The sequence below is a fragment of the Muscardinus avellanarius genome, assembly GCF_963383645.1.
Source record: "Muscardinus avellanarius genome assembly, chromosome: 6".
Lineage (NCBI taxonomy): Eukaryota > Metazoa > Chordata > Mammalia > Rodentia > Gliridae > Muscardinus > Muscardinus avellanarius.
The window spans coordinates 20,493,519-20,506,628 of NC_137791.1; positions in this window are offsets into that span (position 1 = coordinate 20,493,519).

The window sequence follows — 13,110 nt, forward strand, 5'->3', positions numbered from 1 at the left end:
TGGCTTATGCATGTGATGTTGCTGATTATATATTTTCACTTTCTTCTCTGACCTGACTTTGGTGTATCATGTGGCCCAGACAAGTAATATTCTGCCTGAAGAAAATTCCTGACTAATAGTAACTGAAGTAAGAAGAAAAAAAAATAAACTAAAAATTTGAAACATGACATTTTTGGTTTTGTTGTTTTTTTTTTTCATCTCCTGAAGTGAATGACTTCAACTCGCAGCTAGGCATCATTTTACTAATTGATCTAAACTGGTGTTGATATTGGGTATGCTTTCCCAAAGCTGCTCTGGGAGAGTACTCAATTTTTTTCTCCTTGTTGGATGCAGAATAGAGTGTGAGAAAATAGAAACTTAGGTATTTCTAAACACCAGACATTGAGTTCCCATGAATATATTTTTCATGACTGTGTTGGAACTGATGGTTAACAATATAGAATGTTTTAGGTATATTTCAAGTAATGGTATGAACTAACACCTGAGATATTCTCCCCAAAGGGGCCAAGAGTTTCTCCAAATGGGAAATTTATATTTCAGATGCATGCATGAAATACAAAAAGTCACACTATATCTATCTTGGAACAGATTAAGGAAAAGAAAAATGAGTTAAGTAAAATAACTATATTTTTCTTTATTTGGTAGAAAAATTAAAATTTAATTTTAGAAAATACACAAACAAGTAAGTGGTAAATTTTAAATTATATATACAGAGAGAGAAAGAAGTATATACATACATAAAATATAAATATGTATAATAAATATATAGGCATATATATTTATACAAAATACATAAGTATAGACACAGTATATATGTAAATATATAATATATAACCAAGTTTTTAAAATTATCTTTCACTGTTCGTTCCTTCATAATTGTTAGTATTATCAAATCCCATCATAAAAATTGATAGATATTAAATAATATGTTAAATATGATGCATTTAAGATAAGTGCAAAACACCCGGATTACTGCTAACATTGCTATTGAAAACATTTTTGCTAACTAAATAAACATTGTTATTTGATAGTTTGATCAATCTTGTTTTTAGATTAGAAAAAGATCTCCTACTTAAATAAAAAAAGATTAGAACTCCATGGAGACTTATGCAAATTAGGGTATTATTAATTTAGAACAATAAACATAATTTCTCTTGCCTCTTTATGGATGGCTCGGTATGGAGGAGATACTGAGCAGGAGCAATCAGCTGGAGAATCCAGTCATTGAAGGCCTCCATCTCTGAGGCTGGCTCAGCAGTGCTCATCCTCCTCTTGCACTGTTCTAGAAGCCTTAGCCACTTACATCTTGCAGACCCCAAACATTTGGCTTACTTGGGGTTGGCGGCACCTTTTGAAGATGCTTCGCAGCACAGATGAACTGCACAAAAATACTCTCCAAGAGAAAATATTGATTTATAGTATTGTCAGCTTCTTCTACTTTTTCTTATAATATGTAAGTAAAGCCTGGTGGGGTGGTACATACTTGTAATTCCAGTACTTGGGAGGCTGAGACAGAAGGATTTCAGGTTCAAGGCCAACTTTGGTAACTTAGCTAGACTCTGCTTCAAAATAACAAATAAAAAGGGCTGGGGTATAGTTATGAGGTAGAACACCCCTGAGTTAAAAACAACAACAACTAAGTAATAATGATAGTTATTTTGAATTCCTTCAATTTCTTGTACTATTGCTAAGACCATCATATTTTAACATGTTGTTGATGAACGATACATACATTGCAGTGCACATTATGGTAAACATATACCTAGTGAGATTTCACTAATTTAACACATCCATGGAACCACCACTAGGTCAAGAAACAGAAATGACAGCATTGGGAAGTTCACCAATGCCTTTTCCAACCTCCAACTGATCACTTACGGGTGACCGTCATTCTGATTTCTGATAGTGTTGTTATACTGAGGCCATGATAGTGCGAGTGTGAGTCATCCCAAGTTTGTTTCTAGACAGTGATGTTGACTCAACCTGGTTCTTGTCCCAGGTCCTGCCTGAGGAATCTCTACCCAAGCTTAACTGCTCCAAATTGAACTGGTGGCCATCACAAGTGAGCTCTGGGCACTTAGATTCAGGCAGAAGCAGAGGATGTGTGTGTGTGTTGGGGGGGGGGAGAAGAGGAGAGTCACAGGAGAGGGATGAAAGACAGATGAAGTGAGATGGGTGAATCCCCATGTCTTCCCTGTCTTCACTCATTTCCTTAGGAAAAGCCCCCGGATACAATTCTGCTTTTTTCTTGCAACTTTCCTCTTGAGACCTCTGTGTGGCTCTTATTGTTGACTTTGCCTTTTGTGTTTCCTGGGGAAGATCAAATGTTGCTTTTAGTACAAGATTCTTGGTCAGTATTAAAGACATAAATACTGAGGTGTATAAGAACATTGTGCACACATGGGCGTTTTATTTCAGTGCATTTCCAGAGAATGTCTTTTTCAGGACAGGAAAGGACACATCTTTTCAAATCACCAACTGATCATTAGTCACTCACAAGAGGTGCAAAGATCAGTCAAAGCAAGGGACTGCATTGTTAATGAGAGGGTGGAAGACAAGTAGAAACTGATAACTCTAGGTGTGAATTTCTTTTGACCAGTAAGAAATGCTGAGAAGAAAACACTGAGTTATAGGAACAATACCAGCTCTTGACTTGCTAAGGGCTGAAGTACTTTTGCATATAAAAAAATTTCCTTCTTTAAGAAACATTAGTCAGCTAGGCGTGGTGGTGCACACCTGTAATCCCAGTACTGGGTTTAATCACCAGTGCCACAAAAGCAAAACAAAACCAAACAAAAACATTAATCTATAAGACCCTTTACTAAAGATGGGAGTAGTCAGAAACAGTATGATTACCCATCTAAAGCATAGGTTGCTCTCAGCCCAGCTCTTTTGGAAAGTGCATTCATAGAAAAGCCCCACTGGAGCAAACTTCCCAATATTTCAGAATGCTCCCTTCTCTGTTATTTGAGACTGGCCCCACACACCTGGCTGTAACAATGGTGTCAAGGCATCTTGTTAAGGTCTGTTAAGGGAGCTATGGTGTCTCCTGTCTTCTCTACTTTTACCTGGTCCCTAAGTTTTTCCCAGTAAAGCTTGGGCTTGGACTGAATTTCCACAGAACACAGACAACACCAGCCAGTACCATTCAGGATGGTGGAGGACAGGATGGTATGGACAGCGACGCGAAGCTGAAGTCTCCCTGCTTATGCCTCCACACAGGGAATAACATGGCCGGGCCTGCTGGCCAGCTGGAAGTGCGTTCCCATATCCTGTGATGTTTGGTAGTCCCTAGGTTGGGAATGAAAGTCTTCTAATGGGTTAGATCTGGGAATTCCTTTTAGGTCCATTCTGATCTCAGAATAACAGTGGAACCCACCTGAAAGGAAGATTCTGAAGAACACCCAAGATCACGGCTTGCTTTCTAGACCACATTCCTTTCCTTGAAACTCAGCTCTCTTTGCCTATTCAATTTCAGTTTCTATGTATTTCATTCAATATTTTGCCATTCAAACTCTCCTACCTCTTACGCCTAGTAGGTTTCTTTTGGCACCTAATCTGACTCTGTTAATCTGGTATTCAGTTTCACTCTCAGTTTGTGAAGCTGGATTTTCCAAAGACACTGGAAAATCCTGGATTCTAGGCCAGTGGGGACCTCCAGACGGAGAGCTTAAGCCATGGCTGAGCACTCAGTTCTTCCCCTTCCTCCTTTGCCCCTCTTGACATCTCCTTTTTCCATCTGTGCCTGTTTAATAATTTGTAGTGAGAAATACAAATGTCACCTTTACTACAGTAATTATTTTTGCTATATTGGTTTATTTATTTATTTATTTATTTATTCCTTCTTTAAGTACAAAACAAATTTTCTTAGTGGACATGGAATGAGATATAGGGCAGTCAGTTATTATTTGACCATTGATGGCACGAGGCTAAGGTGACTAAAACCTGCATATCAGAATGGGAAATGTGCCTTCTGCATAGGTCACGGCTTGTGCCGGGGACCCTTCTGTTATCCTGGATGGGATTGGTGTTACCTTTGCTCTATCAGTTTGGCAGACTCGCTTTTTCCAGGCACAATGCAGGTCAATTGTATATATGGTTAAAGTCTTGACTTTGAAGTTTCTTCCTATTTCCCAAAGTGTCTTTGTCTCTCTTTCCTTTTCTGTTGCTTTAGTTATGCATTTCTGCAATTTTCTCCTTTTTCCTCATCTTATCTTTCACTTTCCCCCTGCATTCTTTCTTACTACATTTCATATGCCTTGCTGTATGGCTCCTCCTGGGCCTGCACCACCACCTCTGCCCTCTGCTTCTGTTTTGCTGACCTGTAGGGACTATTGGTTTGCATGAGAAACCAGATTACCATTGGCGAATAAAGACAAGAGGACCTAGACAATCCATCTTCCATAAGCATTTCCTGGTCATAGGAAAGGGTCGTCTCTATTAGTTCTTAATATTCTTTGCTTCAACAATATACAAGGGCCAAATGACATCAAAAGTTTTGGATAACCTCACCTGACCACTACCCATGATAGCAACCCATAAAATACCACTTCAGAGCTCTTAGTGCATTATTATTTATGGTTAGTATTATACAACAATATTTACTTTAAAGGATTGTATCTGTTTCTTTACCAAAGGGGAAGTGGGTTGAGGAGGGATAGTTTATGATTTGCTGCTATTTAGTCTCCTTAGGACTTGTTCTCTGCAGCCTTTTTCTGGTTTTCCGGGTCAATGAATAGGGGAAATCTCAAAGCCAACGGGAAATGAACACAAGAGAGTTAAAGATGGGTAATGTCATCATTGTCTTGGCTTTCAGCTGCTCCATGTTCATTAACAAAATGAAGGCAATAGAAATGAATGAAACTAGAATGAAAAATTGGCAAGGTAGAGTATTTTTAAAGAGAACCATTTTTTTTTCATTTTAACAATGTGAATGAACTCCAATTAGCTGTTTACAACATGTTGCCAAGAAGAACTCCTCCCACCACTGTTCTCATGAGTGGCATGGGCTCATTTGTCAGTAGTCATTTTCTCCCCAAAATTATTATTGCAAAAGTGTGTTTTGGTTGGTTTATCATTTCCCTCGCACTGAGGCTTATACTGATTTATTCCGATTCTTGCTACTCAAAGTTTGTTCGGGGACCTGTAGCATAAATATTTCCGAGGAGTTTTGTGGATATGTAGAATCTTGGGGCCCATCATATGGCTACCAAATCAGAATTTGCATTTTAATAGGATTCTCAGGTAATACCAATATACAGTAAAATCTGAAAAACATCAACCTAGATCTGTCTTCCCAGATTACGATAGAGGTAAACTTTAGTTTATGCTTTATGAATAGATCTCAAACTCTGAATTAGTGGAGTCAAAAGGAATATGCTTTTATATAACTTTATTCCTATTCATATATTACATTTCACTGTTTTAATTTCTCTTAAATATTTAGTATTGAATATTTTTTCAAATAACTGAGTTATTCATTTTAGAGGTAAACATTGCTTAAAAGTTGAAGTCCTAGTCAAATGCTCTTTCAATCTATTTACCAAGACTGGGCTTGATCCACAGAATTCTGAAGAGGGATATTTTAACATCTTGAAATTTCTCTTACTTTGGAGTATTGTACACTTTATTCTAATTGTTTGTTGGATAGTTTACTCCAGCTGTTAGTAAAAGCCAACATATTACAACATATTATGTTTTTACTACAAACTCCCAACACACTTAAAGAAATCTTTTGAGATATATATATATATATTATATATACATACACACATACATATATACATATATACGTATATATACATATATACATTATATATATAATATATATATATATATTGGATGAATAATATTCGGAATCTGTCAGATGGGTAGAAATTTCTCATATACTTCAAAAGACATACAAGAGTTTCAGCTTTGGTTCAAATAGATGTGAATTTATATAGTAGCAGTAAAAACACTTTGCATCTCATGATGTATGTTGTACAGTTTTTGTATCTACATAATACTTTCTCCTTGTGTTCCAAACAACTATTTTAAAGAGTTCAAACATGTATAAGGCAATAACTATAAGTCAAAAAAAGCAGGAGGAGTCACATTTGTCTGGCATCTCTTTAAGAGGACAATAAATCTGACAGTTCATATTTTATTTTTGAAATTATAAGATACTGTAGCTGTGTGGAGAACATGCTCAACCCTACTTATTTATACACAGTCCTCTTCCTTTCAGGAATGCCACCTTATATAAAGAAACATTTTTACACTAGTTTATTTACAGATGACTCTCCAATCATTGCAGGACTAGAATATAAACTCCCCAAAGGCAGACGGTTTTGTCTGTTTTATTCATTGCTGTGTTCTCCAGCACCTAGGACAGTGCCCTGTGTGCCCTGTGTGAGAAATACTTATTATTTGAATGAATAAATGAATGAGCCTAAGAATGTAAAATCTCTTCAGAATTAACTTAAACAGTAGGGATTTGTTCCTTATTGGTAGCATTTTGAGAAATAAGATTCTCCTTGGAAACAAGATCTATTTGAAATCTAAACAACATAATAATGGAAACCGAGGATAATTGGGCTTCCTAAAATTTTGTATGGGGATGACCCCAGTAATATGTAACATTTACCTATGGCTCACTTAATACATGGCTTTTATCTGTCAGGGAATCACTGCCAATGTGCCTTTTTCTTAAAATGTCCTCTTCCCATTCTTTGATTTAGCCCCATCATCTGTTCTTCTGGTAACAAAGCTGTCACTCAGAGATTTGCTTTCTACCACTCATCTGTCACCTTCCTGGCTCTTGGAAGGAGCCAATTCCCCCTTAACCTTGACTGTGTGTTTTTGTCTCTATGCTGTTTGCTGGTGGCATGACTGCTAAATTTATCTGATAGGTTCATGACTCCCAACTTCTTTTTTCCCTTTTCCCTATGGGAGAACCTGCTTTGTGTGTAGACAAGCAGATAGGAAATGATGGAGTGGTATTTTCCCTTGGGGGGAAGTTTGGGGGTCAGGGTAATGTCTGTTCTCTCTTATTTCCCTTCTATGTTCCAAAAAGGGCTTCCCCCAAAACTTGGCTTTCTCATAGTACCACTGAATTCTATAACTTTAAAAAAATTATTAAACATTATTTAAAATAAATTTTATAATATTAAAAAAATCATTATGCTAAGTGAGATTAGTCAGTCACAAAAAGTAAGAAATCGGATGCTCTCCCTACTATGTGGAAGCTAGGGAGAAAATGAATCATAGGAGGAACTCTAGAAAAAGAAGGAGATTCATAGGTGAGCAAATAAGGCAATATAACTGAGGGGATGGAGAGGGGAAGAGGGAAGTTCTCTATTGCACACGATGCACTTTAAAAAATGTATCAATGTCAATCACCATGCCAAACATGAGAAGGATGAAGGGGGAGGGAATGGGGTGGGAACTGGGGAATAGCTAATTGGGTGATGTGTGCATGTATGTCTCCAATATCTTGTATCCCATTAAGATATATGACTATAATGCACCCCTAAAACATTTTTAAAAAGCAGCTTTCCTTTTTTTCTACTTAACTTTACTATTAAGTTACATTTTTCTGGGTATATGATGACCATCTCCAAATTTTTTTGTGAATTGGCCTAGGAATCTTGCCACCATGTCCAACTTAATTCCTACAGGGAACTATATTATATCCAGAAACCGTGATTTGCCAATGAACTTTTGCAAGTTCATAAATTGGAAATAGAAAAGCATATGGATAGAAAACATATTTATAACCTAAAATTATATAAGCTATTTGAATGAATTAGAGCACAAGACAATCATCCCTTAGGCCATTATAAAAGCAATCAATTTTTCATCCCAATGTTAGTGAAGATAAATGATATGTACCCTTTAGGATCAGAGGCACATTCACAGGCATAGTGCATGCATGGAACCAACGCAGTAGACTGGCAAACAGATTCTGTAGACAGAATGCCTCTTTCAAGTTGTATGGTATCAGCAGATTACTTTTTAGCTTTGCCTATTTTTCATCTTCATCTGATATGCAGAAATTTCTTACTAGCTGTAAAAGACCAGTTTCAGCTTTGGGTTCAAATAGGTGTGAACTTATACAATATCATTTATACCCAACTTCAGTAAGAGATACATTAATATAATCTCTTATAGACTTACCAATTAAAATAGTGCACATAAAACTCAAGTAGATTGTCATTAATTGCACCCTAAATGTCTATTCTGATCATTTTATGTGTGCCAATTTCTTAGGCTTACCTGTTAAAAATCCCATGGTCTTTGAATGAGTCTAAAATTCAACATTATTTTAAGATGTACTGAGGGAGAGTTTTACATCATGCATCCTGTGAAACCATGCTATGAAAATGAGTGGCTTATTAGCTCATCCTTGTATCCATTTCTTGTTATTTTTTTGCATTTGATACCTAGTGCAATTAATAGCCATGAAAAAATAATCCAGGTGTTTATGGAGGTAACAGAATTAGTAAATCCAAAGTTATCATGGGCACATCTCTTATAGCACTAATGGTTTCCTGATTATATTTATTACTCCTAAAAGGAAAGGCTTATTTTGCAAATAAATAAAATTAATGTAAGCCACAACTTGTTGCTGTACTACACGAGTGGTGATTATACTCAGACACTCTGGTTGTGGTTACAGAGGCTATTTCCAATAAGGAGAACAAAGAGCATTAAGGTATAGAAGTAGTTGCAACATAATTCAGGCAAATGTTGTTATATCCAGGTCTAGAATAATAGAGTGAAATGCAGATGAGGAACCATACTGGTTATTTCAACAGTGAGAATTTAACATAAAGATTTGTTAAATTTTTCAGTCAAGAATTGAGACGGCAAGAAGAGTACACAAAACCATCTCCAAGTTAACAACTGTAGAATGGCTACAAGTACTGGAGGGGCTATGAAAACAGAGAGGAGGTTGGAGTTGCTAGAACTTAAAACCCAAAGGAGGAATCAGTAGGGCCCAGCCTCAGATCTCCGAGATGGGGTGGAGCTGCTCTTCGGTTGGTGCTCATTATTGGTGTTCAGAGGTGGCCTGTGTATCTGGGAACCAGACTCACAAAGAGTGGATCCCGGCTTCTAGGGTATCTCTGAAATAGAATGATTAAATTGAAAATAAAAATCCTGCAAACTGGATTTCATGGTTGATACTGGGATTAACTGGCATGCCCAGGGTGAAGCAGAGGCATTGCAGGATGATGCTGTCAGCCCACAACAGTGAACAGGCTATTCTTCCTCCTTCAGCCTGGGAGTTACTCTCTAACACTCTCATTAAATGCATCTACCAAAGCTATTCAATCCAGCAAATCAGAAATGTGGTTTGCAGAGTCCTCGTCTTAGCATCTCAACTAGATGCTAAGAGTATGGAAGGGTGCATTTGAAGCTGAGAGATCGTAGGATGTGACAGAGATCATCTTGCAGGGATTGGTTTTATGTGGTGATACGTAGGACAGCAGGACGGCTGTGTTCCAGGGGAAGCAGGAACCACAAGTTCAGAATTCAGAGGCCATTCCCTGGTACCTAACGATCTGGCTGCCAGCTTTATGAACTGCCAAAGCCTGGTAAGTGTTGGGCTGGAGCTATTGTAATTTTTGTTGCCGCTGTCAAAAGAACTCTGAATCTGAGGAGGGACTGAGCTGTATAAACTGAGCTCATGAGTGACTGTGTGTCAACAAAGGAGCCCAGGTAGGGCAAGTGGTGGATAACTTATGTGGGTGCTCATGGTGTTCCACAGAGACTGAAGCCAGTGCTCCATGATGCAAGTACAAGAGGCTTATTGTAGTTGGAAGCAAGAGAGTGTGTGTGTGTGTGTGTGTGTGTGTGTGTGTGTGTGTGTGTAGAGAGAGAGAGAGAGAAACATTTTAGTATTGTGTATCTTGAGTTTGTAGGGAGCCCTTTGGACATTCTATAATTTCATTACGGAAAATTGCCACTCATTCGAAGTCTTCCAAGTGGAGAACCCATGGTAAAGAACATGTTCTCAGGAAGTCAGTATCTTCATTGCCTGGGGCTGGGGTCCATGGAGCTCTGTGGTTTACCTCTTCTCATTTCTCCATGCTGCCTACCAATTCATTGACAACATTATTATCACCCAAGGGACACTACAGACAATGCTGGTGCCAGAGACTCTCCCTAGACCAGTTAAATGAGATAATCAGGAAATGGGGCGGGGGTGTTAACAGCTGTTAAAAGTTACCCATGGTATTTAAATGTCAGCTGTGGTTATGACCCATGTACTATGAGAATCTCATGCTTTGATCAACATATTTTACCTTAAAATTCAATTTAGGTAAAATTCATATTTTACCTAAAAATTTTAGACATTGACTGGATACTTGGAATTAAGCTGGTTTCTGGAGATATAACAATATAACAAATGAGACAATGCATGCTTATAATCCTGGTACTTGGGATGCTGAGACAGGAGGAACACAGGTTCAAGGCCAGAGTCAACAACTTAGCAAGGCCCTCAGAGATTTAATGAGACTCTATTTCAAAATAAAAATAATAAAAAGAACTGGGGGTATAGCTCAGATGTAGAATACCCATGAGTTTAATTCTCAGTACTCTCAATCAATCAATCAATCAATCAATAAGACAATATTAGTACATCATGATTCAGTAGGACATACTAAGGTATTCACATGCATGATTCAACCTGGTAAATTTTATATTATGGACAATTAGGTGTTAAGAAGGAGAGATGATCAGTTCCTCCTGGTGTTTCAGAGGAGAAGGAATGCAAAACCTTCATGGAGCAAGGTAAATATACATTTGGAGTGTAGATTAGCCTAGATTGAGTTGACTATAATAGGATTAAACAAAGAGGATGATGTACAAAAGGGGATGCTAGTTCACTCATGATGAACAGTTCCTGTGACAAGAAAATTGGTTGACTTAGGCTAACAGTGAGAGGGAAAAGGAACCTTAGAAGCACACTGTGAAGGGTTTTGAGTTCTACATGAATATCCATGAAAATACAAGCACAGGGCTGTATTTTGAGGGTACAAAAATGGTTAAAAGTGGTTGTTTTCCAGATGCTCTTGGTTGTATGGATGAGTCTGATGGAAGGCATATAGGGATGACTTTCAGGCAGAGAGAAACACAAACAAAACCACAGAGGCTTGAAAATATCTAGTGATTTCAAAGAACAATGATAAACAGCAATAGTGTTGTGTGATAGGGATGGGTGGAGATAAAAATTTGAAAGACAGGCTGAGGTTAGATTAGAAGAACATTGCATATCTTATTTAGAAGTTTGGATATTATAGGCTAAGGTTTTAAAGTAAAGATCAACATGATTTCTATATGACCTATAACTGGTAACCTTGATGAAATTATATATAAATTGTGATTTGGCAGAAAGGTAAGAAGAGAATTTGGAGACCAAAAGATCAGAGAAGGACTATTAAATTGTTCCAGATAGCCAGGTTTGCTGATCCAAGCAGTTAGGTATTATCATTAGTGAAGTATTCTAATTAATATTTTATGGGGCTTGTGTTTCTGAGCGAGGAAGGACACAATGGGTTTGAGATATCTGGGTTATCCAGATGGAACAATAGAGAGGGGTGTTCAGAAAATGCACCTAGTGCACACAAGTTTAGTTGAGATTTAAATGTTTCAAGTATCAAGAGCTTGTAGGGGGTAGACGAAGTCAAGCCAATGGCCAGATATGAACTGACTCTTGGGGAAAATCAACATTTGAAGATGAGAAAAAGACAAAGCAGAGGGAAACTAGGAAGACACAGAGGAAATCAGGTGGGACCATTATTTCTAAGGCTGAGTCTCTCTTTGGACTCTGGATAAAAGATCATGTCAAGAGGAATGAGTTGGTTAATGGTGTCAAATACTGCATAGAAGTCAAGGAGAATTAAAAACAGACAAATTTTAGTCCATGAGGGGAGGGATCATACTTAAGTTTAGTACTATAAGGTGCTCAATCAATACGTATGGGATGAATGAAGGGGAATAGGTTCTGGATTTGCCTTGAGGGGTACATACTACCTTGGTTCTCTGGTTTACTCTTTTTTTTTAGGGGGGATATGGGGATGGAATCCTGGGGCATTCTATCTCCAAGCTACACCCCAGCCTATTTTTTATTTTTTTATTTTGAAATAGGGTCTCACAGAGTTGCAAAGGGCCTAAATAGTAGCTGAGGATGTTTATGAACCGATTCTCCTGTCTCAGCCTCCTGAATGCTGATATTACAAACTTGTGCCACCATGCCCAGCTCTGGTTTGCTGTTGATTGCATCTAGATTTACTTGTTTTTCAAACTGCAGGCCAGGTTAGATATGGATATTTATTTCATTTTCAAAGACCAGAAACAAAATTAATCTAGAAGGATCACAATTGTATTTTCTTAATTTAAAAAGTGGGGATTTTTTTGCATAAAAATGTGTTTTTCCTCAACATTTTCAAGTAAGTGGTATATTTTGCATTAAACAATGAAAGATGAAATAGCATACACCTAATTTCCTGTGTCACCAGTATGTTCCTTTTGACCTTTACAAGTCAAACTCAAAATTTAATTCAATTTTCCCACTAAAGGCTATTAAGGCTCTGGGGCAAAGATTTAAGCTGGATTCAGAAAAATACTTTAATGGGTTGGAAGGGGGTCAAGAACATTTGCTACTCATTTTAAAAATGCTCCTGCTTTGCCGTGAATTCTATTCTAATATTTTCATAGCATATCATCTCCCCAAATTAAATTCTATTTAATGAACAACTGCTACATTAATTTGAAAGTAGCCAGACCTCTTTCAAGGGGCATAAAGAAATAATTTATGGATCATTTAAAAAAGAAGAAGTCAGCTGGGCGTGGTGGCGCACGCTTGTAATCCCCGCGCTTGGGAGGCAGAGACAGGAGGATCGCGCAGGTTCAAAGCCAGCCATGCGCGCTGGCTTAGGAGACCCTGTTTCCAAATAAAAATGTAAAAATAGGTCTGGGAGTGTAGCCTGGAGGTAGTAGGGCTTCCAGGAACCCCAGTACCACCAAAAAAAAAAAAAAAAAAAAAGAAGTCACTTCAAAGGAATTCGACTTAAGCTTTTTTCATTGAAGAATCTCCACAACTGCTAAGAAGCTAAATAT